Source organism: Globicephala melas, chromosome 1 (assembly GCF_963455315.2).
Source record: "Globicephala melas chromosome 1, mGloMel1.2, whole genome shotgun sequence".
Lineage (NCBI taxonomy): Eukaryota > Metazoa > Chordata > Mammalia > Artiodactyla > Delphinidae > Globicephala > Globicephala melas.
Window position 1 is genome coordinate 45,998,958 of NC_083314.1, and position 12,968 is coordinate 46,011,925.

The 12,968-nt window shown below is 47.0% G+C and overlaps 1 protein-coding gene across 1 annotated transcript in view; it reads right to left on the reverse strand.

The window, feature by feature from the left end:
* C1H1orf21 (chromosome 1 C1orf21 homolog) overlaps window positions 1-5,422 on the reverse strand; it is a 231,797-nt gene extending 226,375 nt beyond the window's left edge. The window contains exon 1 of the mRNA XM_030873069.3: window positions 5,072-5,422. The gene's annotated coding sequence lies outside the window, so the exon portion shown is untranslated. The remainder of the gene's footprint in view (window positions 1-5,071) is intronic.
* Between the last annotated feature and the right edge of the window lie 7,546 nt (window positions 5,423-12,968).

Sequence of the window (12,968 nt, forward strand, 5' to 3'; positions counted from 1 at the left end):
TTCTGCTACGATTAAAGGGCTTAAGAGCCTTTAAAAGTCAAAAATATTGTGCAATCAAAAGTGAAAACAAAAGCAGAAAGATCCCCCAACTTGGGGGTGTTCTAACTCCATTCTTCTAAAGGTACAAAGCATGTATGCGGACTTCAACTCATGAATGCTAAACACATCTGCTGAGGTGGCGTGAGCCTGTGAAACAGGCAGAGGCAGGCATGTGCTGGAAGATCTGAGGGCTTGATGGAGAGAAGTGGGTGGAAGGAGTAAGGGAGGTGTAGGGGGCAAAGTAGGGCAAGGCAGAGGGGCCCTGAGGGTAGAAAGGAGAAGTGGCTGGAAGCAGAAAGTCTACACTGGAGCAGAGAGGTGGGAGGAGTCAGAGGGAAAGCGGGCCTGGAGATGCGGTTCAAGTACTGGAAAACGTCATTCTGAAACACACAACCCAAGTCTTGCAGGCAAAAGTAAGGTGGTGGGAGAAGAAGCAGGAGAGCCTATGGATGAAAATCTGTGGGACAGAAAAACATGGCAACACTTCAGAAAGGATAGGTAGATGAAAGGGACGCTTGGCAAAGGGGCAAGGTAAAAGGCAGCCCAAGGAGAGCGAACAGATGTAGGGGCAGAGCCACAGAATGAATGCTGGCAGGTTGAGTGTGCTCGCTGCATGAGACAAGTCTCAACTTTGCTTGTTTTATTTTAGAGGGACCAGCAGCGAATAGCAATTACGGCTCCCTTGAGAAAATCCAGTAACCAAGAGGTGGGGCTACCTGTGAGCTTCCCCAGGACCTCTCCCCGACTCCGTGACGCAGGCATCTTCTGGGAGAGACCCCAGCATGGAAAGCCCTGAGTGCTATGGCTGCAGTACAATGCCAAGTAAGACAAGGGTACATGAAAGAACTCTGAAAACCATAAAGCACCCTATAAATAGGAAGCATTGTTATTCACTGAATGCCTCGGACAAAAAAAGAAAGACCACAGTCACAATCAGGAGTGAAGAAATATTTGTCAACTACGGATATTATCTATATTCCAAATCAAGATGACCCTAACAAGAAATTCCTATTTGAGAAGACATTATGCTTGGTATGTTTACTTTCCTGTCCAATACTTCTCAACATTTAAAAACCCGACCTGAGGCATAATATGGAGCTCTTGATAAACTATCCTACTGATTTATTAAAATGGAAATCCGCATCTAATGCATTTCCAAGGAGGTTTTTGACACATCACAGATCTTAACTAATTAGGTTAATTCCATTCAATTCAATCACTCATTGAGTTATTCCAAGTGCAAGGTAGTGTACAAGCCGCCATGGGGGTTGCAGAGATGAGCAAAACAGTCTGCCTCTAACTACCTAGTTCGGTTAGTTAATCTTCTCAGTTTCCATTCAGATTGGGGCAGCTGCATCTCCTCTCACAAGTATAGAGAGAAAGCAATCTTGACATTATGTGACTACCCTACAAACTAGGAAATGCATTTTCCAGGAACACAATGAATTAAAAAGGAAAAAAAAAAAGGACTTCTTTTTTTTAATTAATTTATTTATTTTTGGCTGTGTTGGGTCTTCGTTTCTGTGCGAGGGCTTTCTCTAGTTGTGGCAAGCGAGGGCCACTCTTCATCGCGGTGTGCGGGCCTCTCACTATCACGGCCTCTCTTGTTGCGGAGCACAGGCTCCAGACGCGCAGGCTCAGTACTTGTGGCTCACGGGCCTAGTTGCTCCGCGACATGTGGGATCCTCCCAGACCAGGGCTCGAACCCGTGTCCCCTGCATTAGCACGCAGATTCTCAACCACTGCGTCACCAGGGAAGCCCAAACAAGAGACTTCTTAATACCTGGTGACTGCGGACACTGCTGCGTGTTCATTTCCATGTTCATCCTAGCCCAGTTTACGTGCAACCACTCTTGCCCTGATTGCATAACCACAGCATGTCAAGTTGTTTCTTGTTGCAATTGTAACTTGTAAAATTAAACTTCATAACTAAGGGAGTCAAGCAAAATAATTGCCTACTTTAAAAATATGTATGTATATAATTTACATGTCACTTTAGATAAGCTCTTGATTTACGATCTCTTAAAGTCACAACTGTCACCAACTTTAAAATACAGTTTCAGTGTACAATTCTCCCTGCACACAGGCCCTATCCCTGTCTTCTCAGTTTTCCAAGTATTATATATTGATCTATTGCAATCTGCCTTTCATGGGTTTTTTTGTTTTTTTTGTTTTTTTTTTTTGCGGTACGCGGGCCTCTCACTGTTGTGGCCTCTCCCGTTGCGACGCGCAGGCTCAGCGGCCATGGCTCACGGGCCCAGCCGCTCCGCGGCATGTGGGATCCTCCCGGACCAAGGCACGAACCCGTGTCCCCTGCATCGGCAGGCGGACTCTCAACCACTGCGCCACCAGGGAAGCCCCTGCCTTTCATGTTTTAATGAGAGCCTAAGTAATCACAGCTTTTACTTCTTCTCCCAAGCTCCAAGGCTTCTAAAATTCCAAAGATGTCCAAAAATGCACTTGCTTGTGCCTCACAGGGTTCCAAATTCTATCGATAAGTTCATGTGAAGCTGGTGATACTTATCACACTTAAGACCCTCTGTGAATAATCTCCTGCCCTCTCCTTTTCTAGGGTGGTACCATGATTCTTTCTCTCCAACCTGGGGCATCTCATTCCCTGACAGAAAATAGCTAGAAGAAAGGGGCCACAAGGAGCCTGGAGCAAGCCACTCAGGATGTGACAGTCAAGTCTTGCCTGGTCAAAAATCCAACACAGTGCTGAGGCACCATCAACCTGGAAATGATATTCACAATGGGACACACCACCTTCCTCCTGGGTAGAGTTTCTGCATCAGTCACAGCAAATAGTGCCAATTAATGAACAAGCTTTTGATGTGTACTCTGTGATTCTTCAAGAAGCTCAAACCACTTCAGCTGTGGCCTATTAATTCCCAGAAATCCATGCTAGATGATAAAGTGAGATCAGGGGTGAGAGGATAAAGGGTAAATTACTAGCCAATAAAACAAAATTATCAGCTCTCTCAACCACTGAAACTGAGTCAGCTGAAAAGGGAAGCTAGAACCTCAGGATCCTTCTAGGATGAACTTTTCCTCCCTATCAACCAAGTCCAGTTTTTCTTGGGAAAAATGCCCGAATGGAGATAAGCTTGACAACAGAAGCACCCCACTCCTTCGCAGGCATCTGCTCATCCAAGTGCTGAGTCCGCTTGTCTTTGTCGCTTTTCCGAGTAGCCCTCTGGAGCTGCTGGTTCTCTGAACCCAGTTTGCACAGCAGGAAACACTAAGGGAGGTTACATTTCAATGCTGCATTTCTGATCCGTGAACTGCTAGTTTAATGCAGAGATAAATACACTCAGCTGTCCTATCACTGGCACTTACTACTTTATAAGCAGCAAAAGAAAAATAGATAATTAAGTCTAAATTAATTTCCATGCCTGATCAGTGGCATTTCCAAACAGCCAACACAGAGCATGTTCTATTGATCCTACAATCCAGCTCTAGAAGTATGAAAAAGGGGGGGAAACCCCCAGATTGAGCATCTTGAAAAAGACCCTTCAGAAACATCACCTTCTCCCCCCAAGAAAGCTAGAGTAGCCCAGGCCCACTCTACCCATAATTTTTTTCGATCCTGGTACATCCCAATTCTACCAACTGAAAGCTTATTCCATTAGGTGGAAGGTGAGCCCAGCCCATGAAGTAAGGAAGTGTTCATAAGATCTGTCTGTGTAATGAACGTGTCATTTCCCCAAACTGCCCAACTGTTTCCTTAAAAAAAAAAAAAAAAAAAAAAAACTATTACATGGAATGTATGGTGTCAGTCCCCCTCCCAAAGTCTGAGTCAGAGTATATGTGTCTTTAGTGAAGTTCTGGGTGACCAGGGTGTATCACTTTCAGACTTGCTCCAATAGCTGAACTTAGGGCCGTCTTCCAGCCACGGTACAAAATAAGCAACTATCTATTTTAAAACAATTTTCCTACCTCACATGCGATGGGAGATACCTCATACATAGGTCGTCAACTTCCTACTGGAAAACAATCACTTCTATCGCAAACTGTGTTTGTCACCTCCCAGGATTAATGCGTGTTTATGTGTATATATTTTTATCCTTGACCGTGCAACTCTTGGAGCAGAGAAAGCCACCCCAATTTTTACCGTCGTGCCTGAGACAATTCAGAGCTTTATAAGAGGGATGAATGGGAGATGAAAGGCTCTAAGCCCATGGGCTTCTCTCACACAAACAGTAAGTAGAAAAAAAAAAATTCCCTCCGACGAGGGGGTGGGGGCAGGGTGGAAGACCGGCGAAGGACGTCAGGCAACAAACCAGAGGCAGCTGCGGCGGCCGCACTTCGCGAACTGCCTGCAGAAGGGAGTGAAATCTTTCCCCAGTACAATAACCAGGCACCCTCTGGCTGCCTCGCATGGGCACGAATAATAAATACATCGAGGTGGGCAAATCGCTGCATCGAGACAAGTCACCCCAAAAAGGTCAAAACTTCAGAAATCCCGGGGATCACGGCACCCACACAAACACATCAATCAGCCGGAGCGGGAGAAGAGACTCGGAGATTTAGCAGAGAATTCTGAATTTTGCTTTTTCTTTCAAGCTCTGGCTTGCAAAGTACGGCGGCTACAGGCAAAGCTCGAGAGGAGCAGGAAAGGCTGAGGGCGGCGGGGAGTGCGGATGGGAAGGGAGGGGAGTCGAATCCCAGACACCCAGGCCTCAATGTGACGAAAGTCGTCAGCAGCCCCAACCGCATCCCAACCCCTCCGCCCCGGCCAGCAGACGCCCCCAGCAGCTCCCCCCAACCCCAGCTTCCGTCCCCGCCAGCCCCGCAACGGCAGCGGCGGCGGCGGCAGCGGCAGGAGCAGCAGCAGCAGCAGCAGTAGCAGCAGCAGCCCCGGCCCGGGCCGCGCGCGCCGGCAGCGCCACGACCGCGGCTCCCATCCCCGCCGCGCGGCAGGCACCCCGCAGGCCTCCCTCACAGCCCACCCGGGCGCGCCCGGAGCGGAACCCGGGCGGGCTGCGCCGCCAACTCCCCCCGCCCCAGGTCGGCGTGGGCTCACGCTTACCTTGGGCGCTCGCGGGGGGGGCTGAAGGTGGTAAGCCTCCCGCCCCCCGCCCGGATCCTCCTCGCTTGTTTTCTTCCTCCCTTCTCCTCCTCTTCCTCCTCCTCCCCACAGTGAGTCCGGGTCTCCCCCTCCTCCCAGACGCCGGGAGTAAGAGCCGAAACCCCCGAAGCCCGGCCCGCGTGCGTGCGTGCGGGAGGCGGCGGCGCGCGGCCAGCTCTTCAGTATCTGAGCGCGGCGCGCGGCTCCTAACTAAAGTGTGAAAGAAGCGGCGGCCGCTGCACGGAACGTCCCCGTGGGAGTGGGCAGGGAGCAAGCCGGAGCTGGTGGGGAGCGAGCGAGCGAGGGAGGGGACCTGGAAAAAGGGAGGGGGAGGGAGGGAGGGGACCTCCTCGCCCAGTCACTCACTCGAGGGGCGGGGGCAGCCAGACACTCCCCCACCGCCGGCCCCTCCCCGCGCCCGGCTCCCGCGCGCGTCCAGCACCCAGCCTCGCCCCTGGGAACGGCCTGCGGAGGCCGCGAGGGTGCCGCGCACCCCGGAGAAAGGGACCAGGAGAGCGGGTCTGCCAGGGCTGCAGAGAGGGAAGGAGGGTGAGGACGGGCGTGTGTGTGCGAAAGCTGCGTCCTGGGCCTGACACCCGGGCGGTGGCGTGGAAGCCACGGGGCAGCTCGGAGGCCGGGGCGGCCCAGCTTTGCGGGAAACCCAAGCCAGCCCTTGGGCCCAGCCGCGGGGCTGCGCCTGCTGGAAGCAGAGGGAGGGAAGGCCGGGCATCCTCGCCGCGCCGCGCGGCCCCTCCCTTCGCTGGACCGGCGGGCGCTGCCCAGCAGCCCCGGCCCCTGCCCCGCTACCCTGCCCTGGAGCCGCGGCGCCTGCAAGATGAATGAAGCGTCGGCCACTGGGCAGAAGCTGCACTGGGGAGGGGAAGGAGACACCGCCTGAGACTTCGCGCCCTGCGCCCTCTCTTTGCCTCTCCGGCCTCTTGGGACTAAAGGGCGGAGGCCGCGCCTGCAAGGCGCGTTTGGGATGATTGGGGATCCACAAAGATCGCCGCCCACCATTTTACCTGCTCAGTTTTTTGTGGACACTCACAAGAGGTCAACCAGTTTCTCACCCTCTGGGAGAAGGTATTTTTTCTTCTTTTCCTGGGCATACTGGGTGTTTCGTGTGCGCCCTGAATTGATCTTTCAACATTGATAGTGGTTGGATGTCTTTTGTGTGGCTTCCCCGCGCTTCGCTGCTCCTGCATTGCCCTAGACACGTGAGGAATGCCAGGCCTCCAGAGTGAGGACACCCAAGAAAACAAAAGGGGCAAAAGATCCTCCCTGGGTCCCGTGGATTACACACAAACCGAATCATTTCTTACTTTGAGCCAAGATGAAGTTGGAAAACAGGAAAGGACACATCGGAGCTGTGACAGTGATGAGACACTTACTTGAAAAGCAAATTCATAATTTAGTTTAATGAAATGAGTTAATAACCCACCCATAATGTCTAGGAAGTTGGCCTTTTTGAGCAAAAAGAAAAAAGAAAATGGTTTTCCAGTGTTTTTACTTTTTTAATTTGAAAGGCTGGTATCACATTGTTTTTGAAACTCCTTTGTATTCCATTTTTTTTTAATTATCCATATTCTGGTTTATTTTTCACTTTGGAACCAGAATTCTTTGTAATCTGGCCTCCCGAAGAGGAGTGGTTTAGAAGGGCTGGTGGGCCAATTAGGATTCCAGTCAGGCACTGCAGCCACCATCTCTGTTACCTTAGGTGACTTGTTATTTCTTTCAGCCTTCCTTCCCTCATCCGTAAAATGGGATTGGTGATACTAGTTCCTATCTCATAGGCATGTTGTCAAAATAAAAGGAAAATAAAATGAGGTGGCAATGCATATAAAAAACTTTGCATAATGCCTGACACATGGTAAGAACTCAATAAATATGAGCTGTTCTTTCAAATATATAGTTTAATCCCAGATTTGGTAATTTGGTAGACTTTTTTTTTTTCTCTCTTTGCATTCCTTCTTAAAGTTGGGAGTGAAAATCCATCTGCTGGGTTTATCCAAATGTAGTCAACATTTCTCTGGGGTTTTTAGGCCACTCCTAAAAACCTCCTATGGTAAGATGAAAGAAGTATATCACTAAGATGTGTGTGTGTGTGTGTTTATTTACATATAATTCTATATAAAAGAATGCGTGAGGATAACCAGGTTTTTCTCTTTCCCCAATTCTCTCCTTCCCGCACTACCACCTGAATAGACCAAGCTCTATAAATGTTGACCTGTGTTGTAATCTATCTTTTCAGGGCTCAGAACAGCGACTGGCACCATAGATTTCTTGAGAGCAAGGCAATGTAGGTATCCTCTGAATTGATAACCTCAGAAGTACAGAAGGCCACAGAGCAAGCACTCCATAAATGTATAAGTTTACAAAATCCATACTATGAACTTTTAAAGCAAGTTTTTAATTATTCAAAATAATACATGTTCACTGTGGAAAAATTTCAGAAACTCAGCCAGGTATGAAGGAAATAAAAATCACCATAATCCTACCCTCCAGAGAGAAGTACTCAGTAAGTGCTTCAAGTATATCCATTTTCCCTTCATTTATTTCATTATTATTCAATCAGCAAACATTTGTTAAGAACCTAGTTTAGGGACCAGACATCTTCCCAGGGCTGAGAACAGGTGGTATGTTGTGTTAATTCTCACTAGAAACTACTCCTTAGAAGCAACATTTTATGTGGTAGTAAGGTTCTCAGGATAGTCACAAAAGTCCATGAAAGGAATCCCATAATTAACCTATAATGCTGACCAGAAACAATCCAGGTTTTGTAGGGTTTGAATCACTTACAATTTGGGGAGCCACTTTCCAGATAAGGAAGCTAAAAGTGCAAAAGCCCCCCGGGAAAGGCTCATGTGAACAAGGTGTCGTGGAACTTAAGCCCTTTTTGCCTCTCAGTAAACCCTGTTTGGTGCTGGTATTTCTGTAGAAATTAACTGCTCTGATAAACATTTTTTTTAATGTGAACATTCATTTCTCATTTACCTGGGATCCCTGGGGCACCTTTCCTTTCTCCCCCAAATGTGGAGGACATGGGAGTGGAGATTCCCATCACCACCACAACCATGACACACACACATTTTCTTTCTTTTTTTTGTTTTTTGGGCCTTGCCAGGGCGCATGCAGGATCTTAGTTCCGAGACCAGGGATTGAACCCTGCAGTGGAAGCTTGGAGTCTTAACCACTGGACCGCCAGGGAAGTCCCCTGCACACACATTTTCTTGCACGTAGCCACAGCAGGGGCAGTGGGACCATGGTGATTCGGGTAAGGACTGCAGAAGAGAGGGTAGGAAGGGTACAGTGGGAGGCGGGGTGCAGACAGGATGGGCCTCTGAGGTGCTGCAGAGGCTTAGGTATGTACCCTAAACCAGTGGTCCTCAACCTTTGTGGTACCAGGGACTGGTTTTGTGGAAGACAGTTTTTCTGGGGGGGGTTTGGGCAGTGAGGCAAGCAATGGGGAGCAACGGGGAGTGGCAGATGAAGCCTCAATCACTCGCCAGCCACTCACCTCCTGCTGTGCGGCCCTGTTCCTAACAGGCCGAGGATCGGTACCAGTCCATGGACCGGGGGTTGGGGACCCCTGCCCTAAACCACACAGCAGGAGTTGCCTGCACATCTGTTTGGTCAGCACAATCTCAATCTACTATACATTTGTATTAGACTGTGCTAATTACTTCACCCCTCTGTGCTTATGTATCTTCAAACACTCTAAATACAATTTTCAAAAAAAAAATCTTTTGCCCAGAAAAGTTAAGTTTTAACCTTCAAAGGCACTTCTTTCATAACTGATTTTCTTTTATTTCTAAAGCTTTAACTTATAAATATTTGGCTCTATAGAACCATTTATAACACATAAGTTTGAAATTTTTGTTTATGTTTCTTTTAAGTACAGCGTTATGGATTGAATGTTTGTATCCCCGAATTCATACGTTGGAGCCTTAATCCCCGATGCTGGTGGTATTAGGAGGAGGTAGGCCTTTGGGAGATGAGGTCATGGTGGGGAGCAGGAGGCCTCATGGTGAGATTAGTGCTCTTATAAGAAGAACCCAGAGAGCTCTCCTCCACTCCGCCTCTCCCCACCCGGAACACAAGCAAACCGGGAAAAGGGCCCTTACCAAGAACTTGACCATGCTAGCACTTTGATCTCAGACTTCCAGCCTCTAGAACTGTGAGAAGTAGATATATCTTGTTTAAGTTACCCAGCCTGCGGTATTTTGTTTTAGCAGCCCAAACTGACTAAGACATATAGGGTCCCTTTACCACTGACTGTAAAAAAAGAAACCAATGAAAGTACAGGTTGATTGAATAAAAGATAGTAAAATCTATACACTGCTGCCTCCTATAATTTCTCATATGAATTTAAATGAATTCAATTTATGTGATTTCTTTTTTCTTTTTTCTTTTTTTTTTTTTTGCGGTACACGGGCCTCTCACTGTTGTGGCCTCTCCCGTTGAGGAGCACAGGCTCCGGACACACAGGCTCAGTGGCCATGGCTCACGGGCCCAGCCGCTCCGCGGCATGTGGGATCTTCCCAGACCAGGGCACGAACCCGTGTCCCCTGCATCGGCAGGCGGACTCTCAACCACTGTGCCACCAGGGAAGCCCTATGTGATTTATTTTAAAAAAGCTTCCAATCTGGTTAATTTTTCTGAATAATCAAGTCAAAAGTAGCTTTGGCAGGATTATTCAGAAACAAGTGATCCTAAAATAAGTACTACTCTGAAATGTGCTTTCTTTGTACTTGCTCCGTGCAATAACAGCTAACACTGATTGTCTGCTGTGTGGTAAGCATGGTATTATGTAATTCATAATGTACATGAGCTAACTCACTTCATCTTCCCGGCAAAGCAATCAGAGAGATATGAATATTATCATCATTCCCATGCAGATGTGGAAATGGAAGCACAGAGGGGTGAGTTAATTAGCACAAGGCCAAGATTGATTTTCATCAGTCAAATGCCAGAGCCCACATTCTTAACTGTTGGAAACATGTTTTCTCTTCAACCTCTCCCACTTTTATACCTCAGTCTAACTCCTACAATGGCTGAAGAACCCCAGCCTCTGAGTTTCTGAACCTTTGGAAAATCCATAGTTGCTCTCACTTGCTGAAATTTTACAGACTTATACTACTGGGGTCCTTCCATATCTTTATGGTGGCATCAAGATCAGTAGCTATTGATTTGAGACTAGATAGTTGTGTGTGTGTGTGTGTGTGTGTGTGTGTGTTTAAATGTTTAAATCTTCTTTGGGGGTACCACAATGCACATTACCCAGGTAATGGACCCAAAGCAGTTGTGGATTGAGTGTTGTTTTTGTATTTTTCTTTTAATGGTTAATTCTAGTGACACCACACAGCTCCTTCTGAATGGTTGGGGCTACATCAGAGCAGGGAGTTTAAAGTCAGTGCTAACAACTTGCTAATGGTTCTAACTGGTCTCTCAACTGTGTGTGAAGTACTTTGAGTAACCTGATTTTCTAGATAGGAAAATTATGATTCTTACATCTGTTTTTTTTTTCTTCCTCTGGTTTCTCCTTAGGGTATGTATTTTCTTTATTTCATTTTCAAAATTGGAGTAGATGAAAACATGGAACATAGTCACTTGGAGCAAGAAGTGTTAGGAATCCATGACCAAGGAGTGAGATTCAGCCACAGGTCAAAGAGAAGAATGGAGCAGAGGGAGGGGAACTCCCGGTACCTGGGAGGGGTCGGCCAACCACCACCCCCCACCCCCGCCCCCAGGCTGTCTGCTTCCTCTCCTTGTTTCATGGCCTTCTCCACATAGCGGAAGTTCGCTTTCCAGCTTGGAGCCCCTTTTCTCAGGTCACACAACAGCTCCACCACTGTGGGTGTAACAGATGAATCTCCAGACGCTGAAGTCATTGGTTCTTACTGGTATCCACTAGAGTCCTATCTTGCTTCCAGCTTATATGTGCTAATAGTATTGTTATTTCACGTGTTGGTCTTGTCTCTCCAATCAACTGTAAGCTCTGTGAGAACTGAAGACCTTGATGTTCCTATAGCACTCGAGCCAGACAGTGGGAACTCTATACAGCCTCAGGAGTAAGGGTTGCTATTAACTTATTAAGTCACTATGTGGGCTCCTCTTAGTGACAATGGAAAGGAAATATTGACATCCAGAAACTTCAGCAACTGTGATATAACCAAAGGAATGTGGCTAAAGTAGAAAAGGAAATTGTGTGCGTGTGTGTGCGTAAGTGTGGGCGTGTATGTGAAAAAGAGAAAGTAAAAACAGAAACAAACAAAAATTTTTCATCTCCATCTCAACTTTCCCTCTTTGAAAACCCCCTCTCCTTCCCCTACTCCCTTTCAGAAAGTGAAACAATATTGAGGAGGTAAACATAAAAAGTTGCAGCTTCCCTCACCATAATTAACCAAGAACCCCTAAAAAAGCTAATAAGTCATTACCTCTCATTACACTGCAGTTCAAAAGCTATACTGGTTCTGATGTTATGGACTGATTTCAGATTCAATTATTGAGAATTAAAGTTTTTATTTTATTTTATTTTTCTGTTACAAAGTGTTAGTTTCTTTTTTATTTTCAGTTGAGATATAATTGGAGAATTAAAGTTTTTACAAGTTAATGGAAAATATTGCTGTCATTGAGATATCAACAACCTACTCTTTTCAGATCATATTCTTAAAGGAAGGAATTGAAAAATTCCAAAACAAGTGTTTCAAGTGGTTTTTGGGTGTTAGTGTATATCAAGCAGTTTTCTAATCTCCCCCACATGTTTTAACTGATTTAAGCCCCCCTGCAATGCTATAAAGGAATAAAGTTATTAGGAATATCTCCATTTTCTAGAGGCGAGATCTGAGGAACAGCAAGGTTAAGTAATATGGCCAACACCAAGCTTACCCCAACTAATAAGTGACAGAGCTGGGGTTTGCTCTTAGACCTGCTGCTTAGACTACACGTTGACGGTGGCCACTGGGCACAGAAAAGAACAATTTTATCTTCTGGAATCTGCTAGATGATAGGTAGCCTCAGTACACTTTCCGTCTTCTCCAGAGTGGTCTTTATCACTTGCGAGGGGCCAGAACAAGAAAAAAGGATTAACCCTGTCAGGCCGTGACACCTGCTGGCTAATCAGAAGCTTCCTGTGGGTTCTTCTAGCCAGAAGACTATTGACAGAGGTAGGAGATTACAGCGCAAAGGTGGCTAGAAGGCTTGAGACATGATGACATTTCTATGCTTCAGCATTCAGTTTAATTCAATCAGTCCTTGGTCCAAAATACCTCTGTCGATGAACAGCTGTGCCTTATTCAGAACGCTCAGTGTCGATGTAAGGTAAACATTAGCATGAACATTTAAAATGCTTTCACCAGTTTGAAATGGTGGCTTTATTCTTTTCCTCCTTTCCTCCTTGCTTAGTTCTGCAACCCCAGTCCGGGCCTCAGTCCCTCTCTGCTGGACTCTTAGTCAGTCACCTTGGCCTCAGACCCTCTGGTTGAACACTATCCTTGTTGCTGTCAGAGTCCCTTCTCTAAGGCACAGATCCATTTAGCTTACATGCCTCCAGCTCTTTGATGGTCCAGAATGAATTCTAAACTTCTCCATCACGACACAAGACCTTCCATAATTTGGCCTCTGCTTACCTTTCCAGGCCGATTTTCAGTTCCAATCGCTAACTGGATGGATGATGGCCCAGCTACCCAGCTGATTTGCTGTTTCCCATTCCATATTGTGCTGTGTTCTACCCCTGTGCCCTTGCTCATGTCCCTCTGTGTAGACTACTCAAACCCCTACACATATCAAGAGCTTGCCTCTCAGCTGATCCCAGTGTTCTCTGCCACTCACTAGCTCTGTCATGTGGGGAAGGCATCTT